Source organism: Schistocerca nitens, chromosome 10 (assembly GCF_023898315.1).
Source record: "Schistocerca nitens isolate TAMUIC-IGC-003100 chromosome 10, iqSchNite1.1, whole genome shotgun sequence".
NCBI classification, from domain to species: Eukaryota; Metazoa; Arthropoda; class Insecta; order Orthoptera; family Acrididae; genus Schistocerca; species Schistocerca nitens.
Genome location: NC_064623.1, coordinates 116,932,674 through 116,948,260, shown reverse-complemented (window position 1 = coordinate 116,948,260; position 15,587 = coordinate 116,932,674).

Here is a 15,587-nt window from a genome sequence, read left to right as displayed (position 1 = left end):
AGCCTTGTGTGAATGCTCTGAAAAGCTAATCATTTGCATATCACAGCATCTTCTTCTTGTCTGTTAAATTTCTCGTCTGTAGTACGTCATTTTCGTGGTGTAGCAATTTTAATGGTCAGTAGTGTACGTGAGAAGTAAAAACGAAATCTACAAATGATACTGAGAATGTAGATTGAAAGTAGGTAAACAGATTAAGTGACTAGCAGGTCAAAATAATACAATATCCAAAAATACGAATACAGGAGAGGGTCTAAAATCATAAAAATAGGTGAAAGGAGCTGTCCATATACGTAAACAACCGCAAGCTGTATATAAGTGTAGGAACGGCATGAAGTAGTAATAAACATAGCATGGTGTAGAAGATTTTTCAGGATTAACTAGGTTATAAGATGTGCCTGAAGCAGTCCAGGAATTTCGTATTTTTAAGGTCATTCTGGCTGGTTCCAAAACGCCCTATAAATTTCGATCTCTTCTAAATAATAAAGCTGTCTCACTTATCATATTTTATGGAGAATTTGTAAAGAGTTTTCAATGTTATACAACTTCAGTTACGTGAATATGGTTCACAAAGGATGCTTTACAATTATCACTGGTGCTACTGTGTTATCTGATGGGAATGTTAAAACTTTCCCACTTTGTCCTATGTAAAAGTTATTGCATTCGCCACAGTTGATTTTATAAACTCCAGATTGTGTGTAAGATTTATTGTGTCGGATATTATGATGTATGGTCAGACCTAACGTGTTGTGAGTGCGGAAGCCTATTCTTACTTTGGTACGAAACTGTTTACGTATGCTTTCAGAAACAGATCCGCTAAATATAAGTTTCAGGTTCTTCCTCTTTCTGCAATGTTATCTCACCAGTAGTATTGTGACAGAGTAATTTTGCAGCAAACATTTTAATTATTTGTGTAGGGAAATCATTTTTCCGTACTACATGTGTAAAGATCCCTAGTTCTTCGTTAGTTTCGCTTTTTGATAGTGGAAGCCAGATTAGTTTGTGAATCACAGAATGGAAGTATGCCTTCCTGTGGGTTCATGGGTGGCATGAATATGACGAAATTGCAATATTTTAACAGCCAACAAAAAATTTCACAAATGCTGTGGACCCAGTAATCAAGAAACTTCTTTCCTTATTGGTATTCCAGTTGCTATGTGTTTATTTATCGGTTGTCCTTTTTTTTATTTTTAGCTCACTTTTACTATTTGAGTTTGCATGTTGTCATTTTGCAAATAGTTCAAATGGCTCTAAGCACTATGGGACTTAACATCCGAGGCCATCAGTCCCCTAGACTTAGATCTACTTAAACCTAAGGACAACACACACAGCCATGCCCGAGGCAGGATTCGAACCTGTGACCGTAGCAGCAGCGCGGTTCCGGACTGAAGCGGCTAGAACCGCTCGGCCACAAAGCCGGCGTCATTTTGCCATTTGGGTGTAGTGAGTGGAGCTGTGGACGCTACAAAATGGATTTCCTTACAAAACGGATTTCCAAGTAATGAAATCGGAACATTTCTAACGTTTTATTATGTTCCAGTTAAATCGTGGGGTAACAGCAGCGGAAAAATCCACAACCATTTGCGCCGTGTATGGGGATAATATCATTGGGCAGAGTGCGACAAGAAAATGGTTTCTTCGTTTTAAGGACGTTAGTGACTTTCCAATTTCAAGAAGACCTTCGGGGTTAGACGAAGATAGTTGAAACGCATTAATCCACAACGATCCATGTTAGTGTACTCGAGAACTGGCAAATGAAATAAACTGTGATCATTTCACCATCGTGCGACATCTGCATGCAATGGGGAAGGTTCAGAAACTGGTGTATGGATACCGCATACTCTAAGCCAAAATCACCAAAATCAGTGGGTGGCCAAATGTGCACCTCTGCTTGACCGTCATCAATTGCCTCGTTACCGGTGACGAGAAATGGAGACTTTATAACATAAGAAAGAGAAAGGAATGGTTGACCTCCGGCTGCTGTGGTCGAGCGGTTCTAGGCGCTTCGGTCCGGAACTGCGCTGCTGCTACAGTCGCAGGTTTGAATCTAGCCTCGGGCATGGATGTGTGTGATGTCATTAGGATAGTTAGGTTTAAGTAGTTTTAAGTCTAGGGGTCTGATGACCTCAGATGTTAAGTCCCATAGTGCTTAGAGTCATTTGAACCATTTGAATGATTGACCCCAAACAAAGCAACAACTCCTGGTACAAAGAACTGCGCGCATCCACAAAAGATTATGGTATGCGTCTGGTGCGATGGTGTGGTGTACTACAGAATGTTCCACCGAGTGTAACTGACACTGCTGACATTTATCGTCAACAAGTGAGATGGCTTGGAGATGCAATCCACGAACAATAACCAGGAAGACGGCATGAAGTGATACAACTCCACGGTAACACCTGCCCGCATTCTGCTAGACTGACAAGACGCTCTGCACGAGCTGGGTTGGAAAGTCATTCCACACCCGCCTTATTCACCCGACCTTGCGGCATCAGGTTTTCACCTTTGCCTCTCTCGATCCAACAGCCTTCGAGGAACTTTCCTTTCCGGAAGAAAATTCACTCCGAACATGCCTCGTCATATTGTGTCTCTCACAACCACGTGATTTCTACAGTCGCGGAATCAAAATCCAGCGTGTAATGGTTCTTTATTTACGTGACCATTACGGCACTCCTACCCCAGTAATATCGTACTACTTTTCTGCGAAGTAACAGACATATTTTTGTGACAATATTCACATTTGGTTTTATTAATGTATAGGTACTACGATGTATCGATATATTACAGTGATATGGTTCTTGTGTGTATTCATTTCTGTGAGACTATCATAATCTTTGACTTACTTGTAACCGTTTTGGCGCGAATGCGCACAGAGCAGTCTTTAATTCACTTTGCAGAAGTTAAGTTGTTATTTCGCTTTGTAAAAGAACAGTCAAGTCTTGTGTTTGGTTAAAGTGGAAATTAAATATATGAAGATTGATACAAAACTGTTTTCTTGATGATGTGACAATTAAGAAGTATATGTGAATTTACAAGAAGTTTAATACTAATGTGGATCGTGAACACCAAGTCAAAAATTATTTCTACCGTACCATTGTTCTGATCTGGGATTGTTTGATCATCAAGAATTTATTGAAAAACGCATTTGTTAGGTCTTCAGATATTGCTAAAATACAGATCTGGACCTTCTAGCAGTCAAACTGGAATCACCCTAGAATCAACAAGATGAGCCATAACAACTTTGACGAAATCTACGTGGGAATCCATTCAAGATAAGTGCCAAAATTAATGACTTTTTTACAGTGACTTCATTATTTCCAATCTGACGATACAGTCAATAACTTTGTTGTTGCCCGATAAAGCGAACATATGCTGTGTGAGCAACATTATTAATCTGATTTCTAACCTACTTCGCAAGTGGTGGTATTGCTAGAAGCGCTGGCAGACTGGTGAACAGCGACGGAGAACATATTATTGATCTATAAAGTCTCTGTTAAGCGTATCTTCTGTGTACATTAACTTTATGGAAAAAAGCTTGCAACTTGCCCTTTCAAAGGAACCATCCAGGCATTTGCATGGAGGGATTTAGAGAAATCACGGAAATCCTAAATCTGGATGGCTGGACGGGTGTTTGAAACGTCGTGCTAACCACTCTGCCACTTTGCTCGGTCTATTCGATCGACACTCATACTTTCAATACAGTAACGAATGGCTCTGAGCACTATGGGACTTAACATCTGAGGTCATCAGTCCCCTAGTTAAACCTAAGGTAACCTAAGGACATCACACACATCCATACCCGAAGCAGGATTCGAACCTGCGACCGTAGCAGCAGCGCGGTTCCGGACTGAAGCGCCTAGAACCGCTCGGCCACAGCGGCCGGCTATTATAGTGACATTCGTCTATAATGCTACATCGTGATTTTTCAGAAATGTTTAAGAACTGTAAATTAAAAAGCCTGCTTAAAATACTGTACTTTAAAATTATTTTTTGTTAGAAGAGTAAGACGATAAAAGCGCTTTTGATCAGACTTCTCTATCAGGAGCTAAGCGAATAAACACCTTCCTGATAGATGACTCATCATAGGACCCGCCGCACTAATATTTCAGATAATCTGCGACACAGGTAACCATACTGCTTGCTACGACGACAATCTGTAATGGTACATGTCACTACAAAGCATACCAACAAGTCTCACTGTGCCTTTACTAGACCGATGAAAGACGTTCGTGTGAAAACGTGTCTTTAATTAGTAGTAGGGTAAAGAACATCTACGGTGCCCGCGTTTTTTCGTATTCATGTGCACATGTGAGAAAGAATAATGCGGGCACAGGGCAGAAAGCGACGTCGGACGTATAATTTGGACTCGCCAGGGAAGGGTCACTTGCGTTTTGCGGAGGTTCGAGTCCTCCCTCGGGCATGGGTGTGTGTGTTTGTCCTTAGGATAATTTAGGTTAAGTAGTATCTAAGCTTAGGGACTGATGACCTTAGCAGTTAATTCCCATAAGATTTCACACACATTTGAACATTTTTTTGCGTTTTGCAGCTGGGCTTTGGGGCGCTGTGGATTGCAAAGAAGGAAGGAGTCTGACGACAATGGTCGAGCACTTGTTATATTGACTCTACGCTATGCTATCTCGAGTAAGTACGAACTTATGGTTCTGTTGAAGCATTGAAGCATCATATATGAACACATTGTCTGAAAAGCTTTGTTAATTATCAGTTGTTGTGAGTTGAGAACTTATTTGTATACAGAAGAATTACGAAAACCGTGTTTTGTGATTTCGTAGTGAGTTGTTTGGATGTAGAAGCTCTCTTATAGCCCTCGCCCCTCTGCAGCGGTCAAATACGTGGCCCTGCATAGCAGGTCCGTATCATCAAGAGATGACGACCGGGAAATTCGGAAAAGAAAGTAATTGTTATTTTAGAGAATGGGTAAAGATTTGGCATCTCGCAATATATCGATCACTTAAAATCAGTGCATAAAAAGAGAAACGCCTCAAATCTTATCGCCACTGCGTAAGTGCAGTGGCCTTATCGCTTGTCAGCAAACCGCCGGTTACACAACGTGGAAAGCTACCGGTAGCGGCAAATAAAAGTGGCCAGAGAATAGAGTTCCAGGGTACGAAGAGACACAGCACACGAAATGAAGTGCAGTACTAACCTGACTATAGCAGATGTCGAAAACGACCACCGTGGATCTCTTGGAACTTTTGGGCCCTGGTCACCAAGTTGCTGAAAGCACATCGAAGCTGGAATGGCGGAACTTCAAGCGCTGATAGAAAGCACCGAAACTGAAATCGTTATAGGTACAGAAAGCTGGCTGATGCCAGAGATAAATTCTGCCGAAATTTTTACAAAGGTACAGACGGTGTTTATAAAGGATAGATTGCATGCAACCGGTGGTGGAGTGTTCGTCGCTGTTAGTAATAGTTTATCCTGTAGTGAAGTAGAAGTGGATAGTTCCTGTGAATTATTATGGGTGGAGGTTACACTCAACAACCGAGCTAGGTTAATAATTGGCTCCTTTTACCGATCTCCCGACTCAGCGGCATTAGTGGCAGAACAACTGAGAGAAAATTTGGAATACATTTCACATAAATTTTCTCAGCATGTTATAGTCTTAGGTGGAGATTTCAATTTACCAGATATAGACTGGGACACTCAGATGTTTAGGACGGGTGGTAGGGACAGAGCATCGAGTGACATTATACTGAGTGCACTATCCGAAAATTACCTCGAGCAATTAAACAGAGAACCGACTCGTGGAGATAACATCTTGGACCTACTGATAACAAACAGACCCGAACTTTTCGACTCTGTAAGTGCAGAACAGGGAATCAGTGATCATAAGGCCGTTGCAGCATCCCTGAATATGGAAGTTAATAGGAGGTTAGGTTAGTAGTGTTTAACGTTCCGTCGACAACGAGGTCATTAGAGACGGAGCGCAAGCTCTGTTTAGGGAAGGATGGGGAAGGAAATCGGCCGTGCCCTTTCAAAGGAACCATCCCGGCATTTGCCTGAAACTATTTAGGGAAATCACGGAAAACCTAAATCAGGATGGCCGGAGACGGGATTGAACCGTCGTCCTCCCGAATGCGAGTCCAGTGTGCTAACCACTGCGCCACCTCGCTCGGTGGAAGTTAATAGGAATATAAAAAAAAAGGGAGGAAGGTTTATCTGTTTAGCAAGAGTAATAGAATGTGAGACCTGAGTTTCTCCTGGCGTATACAACTTTCAAATAACTTCCGGGAATTCAGCCAGGTAACACTTTCAGCGACCGCCGATATTTCGGCGGGAGAACACCCCGCCATTTTCAAGGCAAACTGCAACGGACAGGCGGCGTGCATGCAAATTTAATACCTCGGTTCTGCGACAGAAGCAGGAAAGATAACACACACACTGAACACTAGTGCCACCAAAGATGACCAAAGTCAGAGCTATCGATAGTGAGACTATGAATTCACAGGTGAGGCAGCATTGACTCTGTTCCTCTGTTTTTTGACAAGGGAGAGAGCCGGATTCCAAACAGAGTTTAAACAGAAACCTCCATCCCTGTTAACGAGGTTGCTCGCTAGTTTAATCTCAACTGCCTCCTTAATGACACTGTCCCAATAGCTGGACGTGCATGCCAATATCTCGGTGTTATTATATAACATGGGGTGACCAGTATCCAAGCAATGTTCGGCAATAGCAGATCTATTTGGCTGCTGTAATCGTGTGTGCCGTTTATGCTCAGTACATCTGTCCTCCACGGTCCTGATAGTTTGACCAATATATGCCATACCGCAGCTACAGGGAATACGATACACACCTGCCTTACGCAATCCAAGATCATCCTTAACGGAACTCAAAAGTGCTCTAATTTTAGATGGAGGTCGGAAAACACATTTCACATCGTATTTCCGTAAAATACGACCGATCTTATTGGACGTGTTTCCTACGTAAGGCAAAAAGGCAGTAGACTTAGGTGTTGACTCAGAATTATCATCAATCACCCGATGTACAGTTGGTCGATAGCGCAACGCACGTTCAATCTGTCTATCACTATAACCATTTTGACGGAATGTAACTTCAAGATGGGACAGCTCAGCTGGCAAAGTCTCAGTGTCAGAAACGACATGTGCCCTGTGTACCAAGGTACGAAGTACCCCTTCACGCTGAGCCGAATGGTGACAACTATTAGCTTGTAAGTACAAATCGGTGTGAGTACGTTTCCTGTAGACTGCATGTCCCAATGATCCATCATCCTTCCTCCTAACCAACACGTCGAGAAAGGGAAGGCAACCATCCTCTTCCACCTCCATCGTAAAACGAATGTTCGGGTGGATCGAGTTCAGATGTTCTAGAAAGACATTCAAATTTTCCCTACCGTGAGGCCAAACAACGAAGGTATCGTCAACGTATCTAAAGAAACAGGCGGGTTTTAAAGGCGCCGACTCCAATGCACGTTCCTCGAAGTCTTCCATAAATAAATTTGCTATCACAGGAGACAACGGACTACCCATCGCAACTCCATCTGTCTGCTCGTAATACTGGTCATTAAATAAAAAGTAAGTGGATGTCAACACATGCCTAAAGAGATTAGTTAAATCAGCACCAAACCTGGCTTCAATTAACCGCAACGAATCAGACAGAGGAACACGAGTGAAGAGAGAGACCACATCGAAACTCACTAAAATATCAGAGTCATTCAGCCTCAGTCCCTCCAAACGACGTAAAAAATCAGCTGAGTTCCTGATATGATGTTCACACTGTCCTACTTGTGGACTCAACAGAGAAGCAAGATGCTTGGATACACGATATGTCGGAGCGCCGATGTTACTCACTGTAGGACGGAAAGGAACCCCTTCCTTATGAACCTTTGGAAGGCCATATAACCTAGGGGGAACGGCACTATAGGTGTTAAGCCTCTTGATTGTGTCCTGCGAAAAACCACTTTTCTTCAGGAGGCTGTTGGTCTTTCTCTCAACACTTTTCGTGGGGTCAGCATCGATTCTGCGATACGCTGAATCAGATAGTAAACGTTGCATCTTTTGTACATAATCAGGTTTATTTAAAACAACGGTGGCATTGCCCTTGTCAGCAGGTAAAATAACAATACTGGGATCAACTTTGAGAGAGCGTAAAGCAGCCCTCTCTGCTGCTGTTACATTACTCTTGGGTGGACGAGCCCTAGTCAAAACACGGCATGCCTCCCTCCTAACTTCCTCTGCAGCGTCAGGAGGTAGTTTGCAAACTGCCTGTTCAATTGAACTAATAAAATCAACTACCGGCAAATTCTTCGGAGTGGGTGCAAAATTTAAACCCTTCCCTAGCACGGATAAGGTTGCGTCGTCAAAAGATTTCTCTGTGAGATTTAGTTTGCAAACTATCTCCTGACGCTGCAGAGGAAGTTAGGAGGGAGGCATGCCGTGTTTTGACTAGGGCTCGTCCACCCAAGAGTAATGTAACAGCAGCAGAGAGGGCTGCTTTACGCTCTCTCAAAGTTGATCCCAGTATTGTTATTTTACCTGCTGACAAGGGCAATGCCACCGTTGTTTTAAATAAACCTGATTATGTACAAAAGATGCAACGTTTACTATCTGATTCAGCGTATCGCAGAATCGATGCTGACCCCACGAAAAGTGTTGAGAGAAAGACCAACAGCCTCCTGAAGAAAAGTGGTTTTTCGCAGGACACAATCAAGAGGCTTAACACCTATAGTGCCGTTCCCCCTAGGTTATATGGCCTTCCAAAGGTTCATAAGGAAGGGGTTCCTTTCCGTCCTGCAGTGAGTAACATCGGCGCTCCGACATATCGTGTATCCAAGCATCTTGCTTCTCTGTTGAGTCCACAAGTAGGACAGTGTGAACATCATATCAGGAACTCAGCTGATTTTTTACGTCGTTTCGAGGGACTGAGGCTGAATGACTCTGATATTTTAGTGAGTTTCGATGTGGTCTCTCTCTTCACTCGTGTTCCTCTGTCTGATTCGTTGCGGTTAATTGAAGCCAGGTTTGGTGCTGATTTAACTAATCTCTTTAGGCATGTGTTGACATCCACTTACTTTTTATTTAATGACCAGTATTACGAGCAGACAGATGGAGTTGCGATGGGTAGTCCGTTGTCTCCTGTGATAGCAAATTTATTTATGGAAGACTTCGAGGAACGTGCATTGGAGTCGGCGCCTTTAAAACCCGCCTGTTTCTTTAGATACGTTGACGATACCTTCGTTGTTTGGCCTCACGGTAGGGAAAATTTGAATGTCTTTCTAGAACATCTGAACTCGATCCACCCGAACATTCGTTTTACGATGGAGGTGGAAGAGGATGGTTGCCTTCCCTTTCTCGACGTGTTGGTTAGGAGGAAGGATGATGGATCATTGGGACATGCAGTCTACAGGAAACGTACTCACACCGATTTGTACTTACAAGCTAATAGTTGTCACCATTCGGCTCAGCGTGAAGGGGTACTTCGTACCTTGGTACACAGGGCACATGTCGTTTCTGACGCTGGACTTTGCCAGCTGAGCTGTCCCATCTTGAAGTTACATTCCGTCAAAATGGTTATAGTGATAGACAGATTGAACGTGCGTTGCGCTATCGACCAACTGTACATCGGGTGATTGATGATAATTCTGAGTCAACACCTAAGTCTACTGCCTTTTTGCCTTACGTAGGAAACACGTCCAATAAGATCGGTCGTATTTTACGGAAATACGATGTGAAATGTGTTTTCCGACCTCCATCTAAAATTAGAGCACTTTTGAGTTCCGTTAAGGATGATCTTGGATTGCGTAAGGCAGGTGTGTATCGTATTCCCTGTAGCTGCGGTATGGCATATATTGGTCAAACTATCAGGACCGTGGAGGACAGATGTACTGAGCATAAACGGCACACACGATTACAGCAGCCAAATAGATCTGCTATTGCCGAACATTGCTTGGATACTGGTCACCCCATGTTATATAATAACACCGAGATATTGGCATGCACGTCCAGCTATTGGGACAGTGTCATTAAGGAGGCAGTTGAGATTAAACTAGCGAGCAACCTCGTTAACAGGGATGGAGGTTTCTGTTTAAACTCTGTTTGGAATCCGGCTCTCTCCCTTGTCAAAAAACAGAGGAACAGAGTCAATGCTGCCTCACCTGTGAATTCATAGTCTCACTATCGATAGCTCTGACTTTGGTCATCTTTGGTGGCACTAGTGTTCAGTGTGTGTGTTATCTTTCCTGCTTCTGTCGCAGAACCGAGGTATTAAATTTGCATGCACGCCGCCTGTCCGTTGCAGTTTGCCTTGAAAATGGCGGGGTGTTCTCCCGCCGAAATATCGGCGGTCGCTGAAAGTGTTACCTGGCTGAATTCCCGGAAGTTATTTGAAAGAGTAATAGAAGGCAGATTTCAGACTACCTAACAGATCAAAACGAAAATTTCTGTTCCGACACTGACAATGTTGAGTGTTTATGGAAATAGTTCAAGGCAATCGTAAAATGCGTTTTAGACAGGTACGTGCCGAGTAAAACTGTGAGGGACGGGAAAAACCCACCGTGGTACAACAACAAAGTTAGGAAACTACTGCGAAAGCAAAGAGAGCTTCACTCCAAGTTTAAACGCAGCCAAAACCTCTCAGACAAACAGAAGCTAAACGATGACAAAGTTAGCGTAAGGAGGGCTATGCGTGAAGCGTTCAGTGAATTCGAAAGTAAATTCTATGTACCGACTTGACAGAAAATCCTAGGAAGTTCTGGTCTTACGTTAAATCAGTAAGTGGCTCGAAACAGCATATCCAGACACTCCGGGATGATGATGGCATTGAAACAGAGGATGACACGCGTAAAGCTGAAATACTAAACACCCTTTTCCAAAGCTGTTTCACAGAGGAAGACCGCACTGCAGTTCCTTCTCTAAATCCTCGCACAAACGAAGAAATGGCTGACATCGAAATAAGTGTCCAAGGAATAGAAAAGCAACTGGAATCACTCAACAGAGGAAAGTCCACTGGACCTGACGGGATACCAATTCGATTCTACACACAGTACGCGAAAGAACTTGCCCCCCTTCTAACAGCCGTGTACCGCAAGTCTCTAGAGGAACGGAAGGTTCCAAATGATTCGAAAAGGGCACAGGTAGTCCCAGTCTTCAAGAAGGGTCGTCGAGCAGATGCGCAAAACTATAGACCTATATCTCTGACGTCAATCTGTTGTAGAATTTTAGAACATGTTTTTTGCTCGAGTATCATGTCGTTTTTGGAAACCCAGAATCTACTATGTAGGAATCAACATGGATTCCGGAAACAGCGATCGTGTGAGACCCAACTCGCTGCATTTGTTCATGAGACCCAGAAAATATTAGATACAGGCTCCCAGGTAGATGCTATTTTTCTTGACTTCCGGATGGCGTTCGATACAGTTCCGCACTGTCGCCTGATAAACAAAGTAAGAGCCTACGGAATATCAGACCAGCTGTGTGGCTGGATTGAAGAGTTTTTAGCAAACAGAACACAGCATGTTGTTATCAATGGAGAGACGTCTGCAGACGTTAAAGTAACGTCTGGCGTGCCACAGGGGAGTGTTATTGGATCATTGCTTTTCACAATATATGTAAATGACCTAGTAGATAGTGTCGGAAGTTCCATGCGGCTTTTCGCGGATGATGCTGTAGTATACAGAGAAGTTGCAGCATTAGAAAATTGTAGTGAAATGCAGGAAGATCTGCAGCGGATAGGCACTTGGTGCAGGGAGTGGCAACTGACTCTTAACATAGACAAATGTAATGTATTGCGAATACATAGAAAGAAGGATCCTTTATTGTATGATTATATGATAGCGGAACAAACACTGGTAGCAGTTACTTCTGTAAAATATCTGAGAGTATGCGTGCGGAACGATTTGAAGTGGAATGATCGTATAAAATTAATTGTTGGTAAGGCGGGTACCAGGTTGAGATTCATTGGGAGAGTCCTTAGAAAATGTAGTCCATCAACAAAGGAGGTGGCTTACAAAACACCCGTTCGACCTATACTTGAGTATTGCTCATCAGTGTGGGATCCGTACCAGATCGGGTTGACGGAGGAGATAGAGAAGATCCAAAGAAGAGCGGCGCGTTTCGTCACAGGGCTATTTGGTAACCGTGATAGCGTTACGGAGATGTTTAACAAACTCAAGTGGCAGACTCTGCATGAGAGGCGCTCTGCTTCGCAGTGTAGCTTGCTCGCCAGGTTTCGAGAGGGTGCGTGTCTGGATAAGGTATCGAATATATTGCTTCCCCCTACTTGTACCTACCGAGGAGATCACGAATGTAAAATTAGAGAGATTAGAGCGCGTACGGAGGCTTTCAGACAGTCGTTCTTCCCGCGAACTATACGCGACTGGAACAGGAAAGAGAGGTAATGACAGTGGCACGTAAAGTGCCCTCCGCCACACACCGTTGGGTGGCTTGCGGAGTATAAATGTAGATGTAGATGTAGAATTGCTGCAGTCTGATTCGAAGTGTTCTGCTGCCGTTCTTGAAGACAGTGAAGGTTGTTCCAATACACCTTGGACTTCAGAGCTCCCCGCACAGAGTAATCGAACGCTGACAGATCAGGTGACCTGGGTGGCCAGATAGCACCGCGACCAGACTCACCTCTGTTAACAGCTCTGTCAGGCGTGATGATTGTGTAAATATGCTCCACGTTTCAGTCGGGGACTTTACCTCCTCAATTAATGCTGCCACAAATGGTATCCACTTGTCTGGGCCACTTTCATTTGCCCCACTCTGTACTAGGTTCTACCAGTGGGCGGAATTTCCGCACTAGTTTGCATAAGGTATTAGTATGTGAAAGGAGTAAAGCACGTTGATGCGTTGAATCCGTGCCACCTTCCTTACAGTGTAGCAGAAAATGTAGCAGGCACTTGCTACTGGACTCCAGCAAAAAGAAGAGAGACGACCGCTGCAACAGTGTGGATGCCAGAGCCTGATGTTTCCATAGTACTTGCTGCATATCTTGTAGTTATTTTTGTTGTTGTTGTGTTGCTCTTCTTGTTGCTGCAACGCCAGGCGCTGTTTCCGAAGTCACGTTAATTCTGAATCCATGAATTATGAACATTCTTTTCACTAATGAGTGAGTTCCTCAGCGTCAATATTGGTATCCAATTGTGAGATCCAAGTTCTAAAGACGCGGTTGATGGATCTCAGCTCTGGGAAAAGGTAACACTTGGCTAGCGAGCGAAAATCTTCGATGCAGACTTCTCGCCCTCCGCTATCGGGTGGAAAATTATAGGTTCCTAAAGCCGATCCCCCCTTAGTAGGTCATGTGAGCACTAGACATAGGAAGCGGCTACTAGGCTAGCGCAATACGTGTGGCTGGCACGTGTACGTTTTTTAGGACAGAGAAATCCCTCCACATCGCCGATAAGAAACGTTATTACACTACTTGCCATTAAAATTGTTACACCAAGAAGAAATGCAGATGATAAACGGGTATTCATTGGACAAATATATTATACTAGAACTGACATGTGATTACATTTTCACGCAATTTGGGTGCATAGATCCTAAGAAACCACCATCCAGAACAACCACCTCTGGCCGTAATAACGGCCTTCATACGCCTGGGCATTGAATCAAACTGAGCTTGGATGGCGTGTACAGGTACAGCTGCCCATGCAGGTTCAACACGATACCACAGTTCATCAAGAGCAGCGACTGGCGTATTGTGACGAACCAGTTGCTCGGCCACCATTGACCAGACGTTTTCAGTTGGTGAGAGATCTGGAGAATGTGCTGGACAGGGCAGCAGTCGAACGTTTTCTGTATCAAGAAAGGCCCGTACAGGACCTGCAACATGCGGTCGTGAATTATCCTGCTGAAATGTAGGGTTTCGCAGGGATAGAATGAAGGGTAGAGCCAAGGGCCGTAACACATCTGAAATGTAACGTCCACTATCAAAGTGCCGTCAATGCGAACAAGAGGTGACGTGTAACCGATGGCACCCCATACCATCACGCCAGGTGATACGCCAGTATGGTGATGACGAATACACGCTTCCAATGTGCGTTTACCGCGATGTCGCCAAACATGGATGCGACCATCATGATGCTGTAAACAGAACCTGGATTCATCCGAATAAATGACGTTTTGCTATTCGTGCACCCAGGTTCATCGTCGAGTACACCATCGCATGCGCTCCTGTCTGTGATGCAGCGTCAAGGGTAACCGCAGCCACGGTCTCCGACCTGATAGTCCATGCTGCTGAAAACGTCGTCGAGCTGTTCGTGCAGATGGTTGTTGTCTTGCAAACGTCCGCATCTGTTGACTCAGGGATCGAGACGTGGCTGCACGATCCGTTACAGCCATGCATATAAGATGCCTGTCATCTCGACTGCTAGTGATACGAGGCCGTTGGTATCCAGTACGGCGTTCCGTAGTACCCTCCTGAACGCACCGATTCCATATTTTGTTAACAGTCTTTGGATCTCGACCAACGTGAGCAGCAATGTCGCGATACGATAAACCGCAATCGCGATAGGCTACAATCCGACCTTTATCAAAGTCGGAAACGTGATGGTACGCATTTCTCCTCCTTACACGAGGCATCACAACAACGATTCACCAGGCAACGCCTGTCAACTGCTGTTTTTGGATTTGAAACCCTTTGGAAACTTTCCTCATGTCAGCACGTTGTTGGTGTCGCCACTGGCACCAACCTTGTGTGAATGCTCTGAAAAGCTAATCATTTGCATATCACAGCATCTTCTTCCTGTCGGTTCAATTTCGCGTCTGAAGGACGTCATCTTCGTGGTGTAGCAATTTTAATGGCCGGTGGTGTATTTCGGATGAGGAAGAATACCAGCCCCATTAATTAAAGAGAGAAGCCTTCGTCAAGGCACATCGGAGAAAGAAAACATTAATATAGTATAAGGTAATTGCAGGAGTGTCTATGGAATAGTCTCAAAACTAGTCTCACTTACAAACGGCAAAAATCCTGCATACGAGGATTGGAACTTTAATAATAACCACTATTTATTTACAGCTCATACAAAAGTTTTACTGACCTTCAAAGTAGTCACTAGCATTAACCCGTTGCCACTGTTGTGGAAGTCGTAGTTGCAGTGCCAGTTGTGTTGACAGTTCGAGCGGCGCGGTCTATTGTCCGACGAATTTGTAGCATTTCTGAAGCGAATGCCGTGAAGTGTTTCCTTCAGTTTAGAAATCGAGTTGAACTCACAAGTCAGGGGAGTGCAGTAGGCGGTATAGCACTTAGCAGCCCCATCAGTCAAACAAATCAGTAACAACGTGCGCTGTACGTGCTTGAGCATTGTCCTGCAAAATGATGGTCAAGTCGTGCAGAAAGTGTCGTCACTTCTGTCTCTATGCTGTTCATTTTTGGAACACAACCTACGACGAGATTAGATACAGAAGTGATGACACTTTCTGCACGACTTGACCATCATTTTGCAGGAAATGCTGAAGCACGTACAGTGGAAGCTGTTACTGATTTGTTTGACTGATGGGGCTGCTAAGTGCTATACCACCTACTGCACTCCCCTGACTTACGCCCTCATAAGTTCAATTCGATTTCTAAACTGAAGGAAACACTTCACGGCATTCGCTTCAGAACTGCTA